Source organism: Elephantulus edwardii, unplaced genomic scaffold (genome assembly GCF_000299155.1).
Source record: "Elephantulus edwardii isolate Elephantulus edwardi_28Jun2011 unplaced genomic scaffold, EleEdw1.0 scaffold00019, whole genome shotgun sequence".
NCBI lineage: Eukaryota > Metazoa > Chordata > Mammalia > Macroscelidea > Macroscelididae > Elephantulus > Elephantulus edwardii.
In genome coordinates this window covers 1,673,133-1,681,492 of record NW_006399769.1, presented here as the reverse complement: position 1 = coordinate 1,681,492, position 8,360 = coordinate 1,673,133, and the positions used below count along the sequence as shown (strand labels likewise).

The window sequence follows — 8,360 nt, the reverse complement described above, 5'->3', positions numbered from 1 at the left end:
ACAACGATACATCAAAGAAATAATCCATCATGACCACGTGGGATTCATAACAGGCATGCAAGGATGGTTCAATATAAGAAAAACAATTAATGTAATTCATCATATTAACGAAGCAAAGAACAAGAACCACATGATCCTATCAGTTGATGCAGAAAATGCCCCTATCATTTCTTAATTATCTGTGGCTTTTCTCTTTTTCTTTTGTTTAGTTTGCCAGTGTTTTATCAATTTTACTGACCCTTTCAAAAACCAGCCCCTGATTAATAAAATAAAATTAAAAACAAAACAAAAACAACAAAACCCAGCCCCTGGTCTTATTGATGGATTCAATTATTTTTCTGTATCACTGATTTCAGCTCTTATCCTTATGATATTGTGTCTTCTAGAGGCTGTAGGATAAGATTGTTGTTCTTTTTCTATTTGATGAAGGTAGTGAGGTAGTTCATTGATTTTTCTTCCTTCTTCCTTTTTTATGTGTGTGCCTATTGCTATATACTGTCATCTGAGGACTGCCTTAGCTGTATCCCAAAAATTTTGGTGTATTTTACTTTCATTTCCATACTTTGTTTCAAAATATTTTTTTTTAAATTCATTATTTCTTTTATAACCCAACTGTGTTCTAGCAGAGTTATTTAGTTTCTACATGAGAGGTTTTGCAAGTTACCCTACTGCAGTTAATTTCTAGCTTTATAAGAATGTGGTCTGAGAAGATATTTCAATGTTTTTTAATTTGTTGAGGCTTCCTTTGTGTCCTAATATGTGAATGGTTCTGGAGAATGTTTCAGTTGGGTGCTTGATCCCAGTTTGTCTCTTACGAATGTTATGGTTAGGGCTTTACTCCCACCTCTCTGATCAACCTTGAATTGATTTTTGTGTATGGTGTGATATGTGGATCCTGTTTCAGCTTTCTGCAGTCCAGTTTTGCCAGCACCATCTGTTGAAGAGGTTTTCATTTCCCCATTTGAGATCTTCGATTTCCTTGTTGAATATCAATTGACCACAGATAGCTGGGTCTATTTCTGGTTTCTCAATTCTGTTCCATTGGTCTATGTACCTGTCATTGTACCAGTACCATGTTGTTTTGGTTACCACTGTTGTGTAGTAGGTTTTGAGGTCAGGGAGTGCTATGCCTCCAACCTCATTTTTGTTTCTGAGAAGTGTTTTGCTTCTTCGTGGTCTCCTGTCTCTCCAAATAAATTTGATAATTTCCCTTTCAATCTCCTTGAAAAATGAAATTTGGTATCTGGATTGGGATTGCACTGAACACGTAAATTGCCTTTGGTAGGATTGTCATTTTCACCATACTGAGTCTTCCTAGCCATGAACAAGGGGCATTTTTCTATTTCTTTTAGGTCTTTTATTGTGTCTTTTAGAAATGCTCTGTAGTTTTCTTTATATATTTCTCTGTAGTTTTCTCTTGTATCTCTAGTTACGTTCACTCCCAAGTATCTCAATGGTTGGCTATTGTAAATGGTATTGCTTTTTTTATTTTCGTCTCTAAATTCTCTTTGTTACTGTAGAGGAATACTATTGATTTTTGGATGAGACCCTTGTTTTTTAAAAGTAATGCTGAGGATAGAATAATAGAATTCTACATAATGAATTATTTATTCATAGCAAATACATTTTATAAGAAACATAAATGCTGGCTATACACATGGATTTCACCTGATGGGATGCACAGGTATCAGACTGATTACATCTGTGGAAGGAATCGTTGAAGAAGTTCAATATCAGCAGTGAAAACTAGGACAGCTGCTGACTGCGGAACAGACCATAACCATTCATATGCAAGTTCAAATTAAAGCTAAAGAATGTCAAATTTAAGGGGAGCTCTGGTGGCCTAGTGGCAAGAAGCTGCACTGCAATCCCAGAGATATGTGGTTCGAATCCACCAGATGCTCTGCCGGAGAAGGAGGGGCCATCTCCTCCTGTACCAGTCAGATCCAATTTGACGGTACATACACACAGAAAAAAAAAAAGACGGTCAAATTTAATCCACAGGAATCAAAATTTGATTTTGAGTCTATCCTACCCGAATTTAAAAGCCCACTCAGGAACAGATTTCAGGCCCTGAACACTAATGAATGAAGACCACATGAGTTTTGGGTGGATATCAAGATTATCATCCACAAAGAACACAAATAGTTATTAGAAAGACAGAACAAGAAAAGACGAAAATGGATATCAGAAGAGAGTATGAATATTGCACTAGAGACAGAGAAGCCAAAGCAAAGGGAAGAAATCAAGAAGTTAAGGAGCTGAACAGAAGATTTCAAGGGGCAGCTTGGGAAGACAAAGCAAAATATTATAATGAAATGTGCAAAGAAATGGAGTCTGAAAATCAAAAGGGCCATACTAGCATGGCATTTCTTAAGCTTAAGGAACTAAACCTATTCAAGCCTCGAATCACAATACTTATGGATGCTATGCATAGAATACGGAATGATCCAGGAATTATTAAAAGAAGATGGAGAGAATATACAGAATTACTTTACCAAAAAGAATTGATTGACAGAGAATAATTTCAAGAAATAATATATGATCAAGAGGCAATGGTGATGAAGGATGAAGTCCAGGCTGCTCTGAAGGACTTGGCAAAAAAATAAAGGCCCAGGAACTGATGGAATACCAAGTGACATATTTCAACAAATAGATGCTGCCCTGGATGTGCTCACCAGATTGTGCCAAGAAATCTGGAGGTCAACTACCTGGCCAACTGACTGGAAGAGATCCCTATTTATTCTCCTTCCAAAAAAAGGTTACCCAACAGAGTGGGAAAACTGTTGTACAGTATCACTCATAGCGCATGCAAGCAAAATCCTGAAGATTATCCAGAAACAACTGCAACACAGTACATTGACAAAGAACTATCAGAAATACAAGCTGGGTTTAGAAGAGGTTGTAGCACTAGAAACATTATCACTTATGCCAGATGGATCTTGGTAGAAAGCAAAGGGCACCAGAGGGACATCTGTGTTTTATTGACTATGCAAAGACATTTGACTATGTGAATCACAACAAATTGTGGTTAACCTTAAGGAGAATGTGAATCCCAGAATATTTGACTGTGCTTATGTGAAACTTATCCTTGGACCAGGAAAAAGTCCTAAGAACCCAGAAGAAAACACTCCATGCTTCAAAATCAGGAAGGGAGTGTATGAGGGATGTGTTCTGTCTCCATACCTTTTCAATCTATATGTAGAACAGATCATTCGGAAGGCAGGACTTTATGAGGAGGAATGTGGCATCAAGATTGGAGGAAGCCTCATCAAAAAAGATACTTTATGGAGATGACACAATCTTGCATGCTGAAACTGAGGGCCTGAAGTGCCTGTCTTCAATATAGATTGAAGCTCAACTTCAAGAAGATAAAAGATTCTCACCATTAGGCCAACTGGCAACACCATGATGAAGGGAGAAGAGATTGAGATTGTTAACAGTTACAGCTTGCTCGGCTCCACAATCAACACTGTCAGCACCAGTAGTTAGTAAATCAAAAGACAATCTGCATTAGGTAAATCTGCTGTCAGGGACCTTTCCAGAGTACTGAAATGCACCCATGTCAGTCTAGAGATTAAGGTGTACCTGATTCAGTCCATGGTATTTGCAATTACTTGCTATGCTGGATAATGACAAAGGATAACTGAAGAAGAAATGATGCCTTTGGGTTGTGGTGCTAGAGAAGAGTCTTGAACATACTATGGACTGCCAAGAAAACAAATAGATTCGTCTTGGAGAGAATGAAACCAAGTATCTTCTTGGAGGCTAGGATTTTGAAGCTCAATCTAACATACTTTGGTCACATGGCCAGAATGAACCAATCCTTGGAAAAGGATGTCATACTTGGAAGGGTGGAGGGACAGTGCAGGAGATGACACCTCTGGATGAGATGGACTGATACAGCGACTAGGGCAATGGGGTAGGTGTGTTGGAGTCAGTCAGATTAGTTCAAGAAAGGGCAGGATCCAAAGCTGTTGTACACAGGATTGCTATGAGATGCAGGTGACTCAGCAGCACATTTGGAAGCAGGAGTGGAATCTACATACTAAACAACATGCCTCTGGAAACACTATGAACTTTGATAAATGACAGTTACAGAAAGGCTTTAGGCCTTTTGTTCATAGGGTCGCTATGAATTGTGCTCACTTCAATGGCAATCAACAATACCACCACAACAATGGCACAACTACAACAACAACATCCAATGGTGGTATTTTGCATATTACATGATCACATACTGTTGTGGAGTAATGAGCTAACTCAAAGCTGACACTAGCGAGTTTTCAGAGTCTGTAAATAACATGGTAGAAGACTTCTCAACTTTCTCCTGAGAAGCTTATGTGGATTAGAACCATTTGCCTTTGGATTGTCAGCCTAACTCCTTATGCATTAGGCCATCAGAATTCCCCTTATAATTGGACATCTCTCACTGCCAGTGAGTCAGCTCCAATTTATAGCAGCTTTCCAAAGCTAAAAACTGCAAAACTGCACTGAAGAAGGCTGCCCATCTTTCTCCCTTGGAGAAATATTACAGCCTTGTAAACTCTACGGGGCAGCTCTACTCTGTTCTACTGCTGCTATAAATCAGAATCAGCCCACACTCACTTTGGGTACAAAGACATTGTTGTTGTTATTGTTGTTATGTGCCGTCGAGTCGCTTGCGACTCATAGCGACCCTATGTACAACAGCCCTAAACTCCGCTCTGTCCTGTGCCAATCGCACTGTCTCTGACACTCCCATCCCAGTTATCCCAGTCACTGAATCAATCCACCTCATAGAGGGCCTTCCTCTCCTGCGCTGTCCCTCCACCATCCCAAGCATGATGTCCCTCTCCAAGGACCAGTCTCTCCTCACAACACGTCCAAAGTATGTTAGATGGAGCCTCAGAATCCTTGCCTCCAAGGAGCCACCCGGTTTAACCCTTTCCAGGACAAATCTGTTTGTTTTCCTAGCAGTCCATGGTATTCTCAATACTCTTCTCCAGCACCACAGCTCAAAGGCATCAATTCTCCTTTTATCCTCCTTGGTCATTGTCCAACTCTCTGATGCATAACAAGTGACTGCGAAGACCATAGCCTGTATCAGATGCACCTTAGTCTCCAGAGAGACACCATTGCTCTTCAGTACTTTGGAGAGGTCCCTAACAGCTGACTTTCCCATGGCAATGCGCCTTTTAATTTCCTGGCTGCTGGTGCCAAGACTGTTGACTGTGGAGCCAAGCAAACTAAAGCTGTGTACAATCTCAATCTCTTCACCATCCATCCTGATGCTGCCAATTGATCCAGTGGTGAGAATCTTTGTCTTCTTGACATTGAGCCTCAATCCATATTGTAGGCTGCAGTCCTTGACACTCTGCAGCAGGCGCTTCAGGTCTTCTTCAGTTTCAGCAAGCAGGGTTGTGTCATCCGCATAACGCAGGTTGTTGATAAATCGTCCACCAATCTTGACCCCACATTTCTCCTTATAGAGCCCAGCCTCCTGGATAATCTGTTCTGCATATAGGTTGAAAAGGTATGGAGATAGGATGCATCCCTGGCGTACGCCCTTCCCAATTTTGAACCATGCAGTGTTCCCTTGCTCTGTTCTGACGACTGCCTCCTGGTCCAACTATAAAGATGGCTTTGAACAATCAGAGAACATCAGCACAACACTTTACAGACTACATCACCAAACCTCTCTTCCCTTCTTTTGTAACTTTAATGGGAGCAATGTTATTAATTTCTTTTTTTCCTTAACACTCTTTTAACTTATAAAAAAGTACCAAATCTTAACCTCTAAGTCAAAATTTTTTAAAAGGAATTTTCCTCAGGAACCAAATAAAAATGCTCACTCCTTCAAACAAATTAAATGTCTACCAAAAGCAAAACAAAACAGGAGAGGGGAGCCCACAGAGAAATATAAAGTAACAAAAATCACATTCTAGGGGTTCAGTGCATGGAGCAGCTGGGACCTTGCTGTCAGATCATCCTTAAGCTGACTTTCTGAAAACTAACACCCTAGCCCATCAAAATACACATTTTTTTCTATTTGCTTTTTTAAATTAAAAATAATAACAACAACAAAAGAAGAAGAAAAATCCCTTAAGGAATTCACAATCAACTGCCTGGCTCAGGACGTTGTCTAAGCATAAAGATCAGAATGGCTGTGCGAACAGCATGCATGGCTGGTGAGGTCTGTCCTCAAGACTTAGCCGTCTTCCACATGGTGTAAAATACCCGCAAGTCCAAGTATGAAGGGACACAGATGATCTCCTTGGAGAATTCCACAGGACAATACAGGCACCCAAGTTGTTCTTCACAGAGGGACAGGGCTTAGGTCAAATTGACACAGTTCCCTTGTTAAGTATTTGCCATCCTGTTTCAAAACTTTCATTGACATGTCAAGAATGAGTTGGAGAAATTCCCATGTGGAATCTTCCTCTGGAGATGTGGAGATGGGAACAGCTGTCAAATCACATACTCAAATAATCAAACTCTCTCCCTTCTTAGGCATATTTCTTCAGAACTGGAATGCAGTCTTCAATTAGAACCTGACAGCATTCTCCTTTAAGACTGCCTAACACCTTACCACATGTTTTTTGCATGAACTTCTTACACCCATCAAAAACCGTCTGGTCAATCTCGACCATGGTGGCCATCTTTGGTTTCAGTTTGGCTATTTCACATAAAATGCCTCCATCTCCGCCCTCCAGAATCAGTACATCTTTGCCAGTGTAATCTTCTTTCCCACCATCCATGATGGCCCGGGTATACGCCAAATCGCTCTCGGCCAAACTGACATCCCAGTTGAGTATGAGAATATTTCCAAATTGCTTCGAGTGTAGATTCTTAATGTTCTGTTAAGGTGAATCTTCATCATACACTACCTCATCGATGTGGCCATCGGCAGTGGGCCAGTATCTATTGATGGCCCCTCCTTGAACTATGGGGTGGTAATCACTTCACCCTCACAGCATTGTCCTGATTCAGTTCTTTCACTTTTTTCTTCTATTTTGTTCAAAAGACTGTCAATTTCTTTGATGCTTTGGGCGTCATTGTCATATCCAGCAACACTAATCCATGGGGGCAGATTCTCAAATTGGCAAAGCTGACATTTTTGTTGGTGTATGTTGCTAAGTAGCCATGGTCCTGCAAGGTATGCACCTACTCTGTCATTCTCTGCTCCTGGAAAATGAACTGGAGGCATTTTAGAATGGTTTCGCCATCAGCTTTGGCGCCGAGCGTAAACAGGGTGCTGTGCCGTGCTGCTGCCATAGTGCAAAGAGGCCCTTGGCCATGCCTGGGAGGCAGCGGCAAGAGACTGTAGGCGGTGGGCAGCGGCAGCTCAGGAACCAAACCTCTCTTATAGTCACTCAAAAATTAAAACTCATTGCCATGGAGTCAGAAGCAACTCATAGCTGACCCTCCAATGGGTTTTCAACAACTGTAAATCACACAGGTGCAGACTGTCCATCCTCCCAAAGAGCTGCTGGTAAATTCATGGCCAGAAAGGATGTCACTTTTGGATTAGTAGCATACCTTCCTTCCCATGTGGCCACCAGGACTCCCTATAGTCTTAACTACTAATTAAAATAGATTGTCTCAACTGATTTTTTTTTAAGGCAAGACTTAAGGATATGTTGTCTATAAGAAAATTAAGCAACCCTGCTGACAGTGGCTAAATGCTCAGCTGGCTAATCAAAAAGTTTGAGGGTTTGATGGGATGCAAGATGGCGGCGGAGGCAGAGACAGCATGGTGAGCTGCGGGAGCAGTGAACCACTTAAAGCAGGGCCATTATGGCCTTCCACAGACTTCGGCTTATTGATAATTGAACACTTAACAGTTGATGATTGGCCCTCAGTGAAGATCGAGGCTCAACAACAGGAATTCAAGGATTCCAAAGGAGAAATGGGTGAGTCTTGTGGCTCCCAACCACCCCCTGCACTGCTGCACAGCCGCTGCAGCTCCATGAGGCTTCCACAGCCAGAACAAATGGATTCCCTCACCCAGAATGGATGCTGGGCACAGGCCCTCTTCAAGACTGGTACAGCGAAGCCACCACACTGCCACAAGGTGGACTTGGTCTGGAGAGAATTCTTGGAGCCAGCATGGCGGCTGTGGGGGAAGTGGGAGCCCTCCGGCTGCCCGCACAAGAGGGGCCGCGCACCCTCAAGTGCCCATGCGGCGGGGTGGGGGGACGCGCCCCCAATGGCCGCCCGCGCTGGGGGGGACCGCACGCCTCCCGCAGGCCTGCCGCACTGGGGGGGGGGTGCGCGCCCCACTGGCCACCTGTGTAGGAGGTGGGGGATGGGATGCATGACCGCCATCTGCAGGTTTGGGTAAAGAAGATGATTACCTATGCACTGGACAGGCCAAA

At 42.4% G+C, this 8,360-nt stretch overlaps 1 protein-coding gene and 1 pseudogene across 1 annotated transcript in view; both read right to left on the bottom strand.

Moving 5' to 3' along the window:
• GMCL1 (germ cell-less, spermatogenesis associated 1) overlaps nt 1-8,360 on the bottom strand; it is a 91,621-nt gene that overhangs the window by 79,116 nt on the left and 4,145 nt on the right. The window lies entirely within an intron of this gene.
• Nucleotides 6,184-7,257, bottom strand: LOC102853396 (annotated as a pseudogene).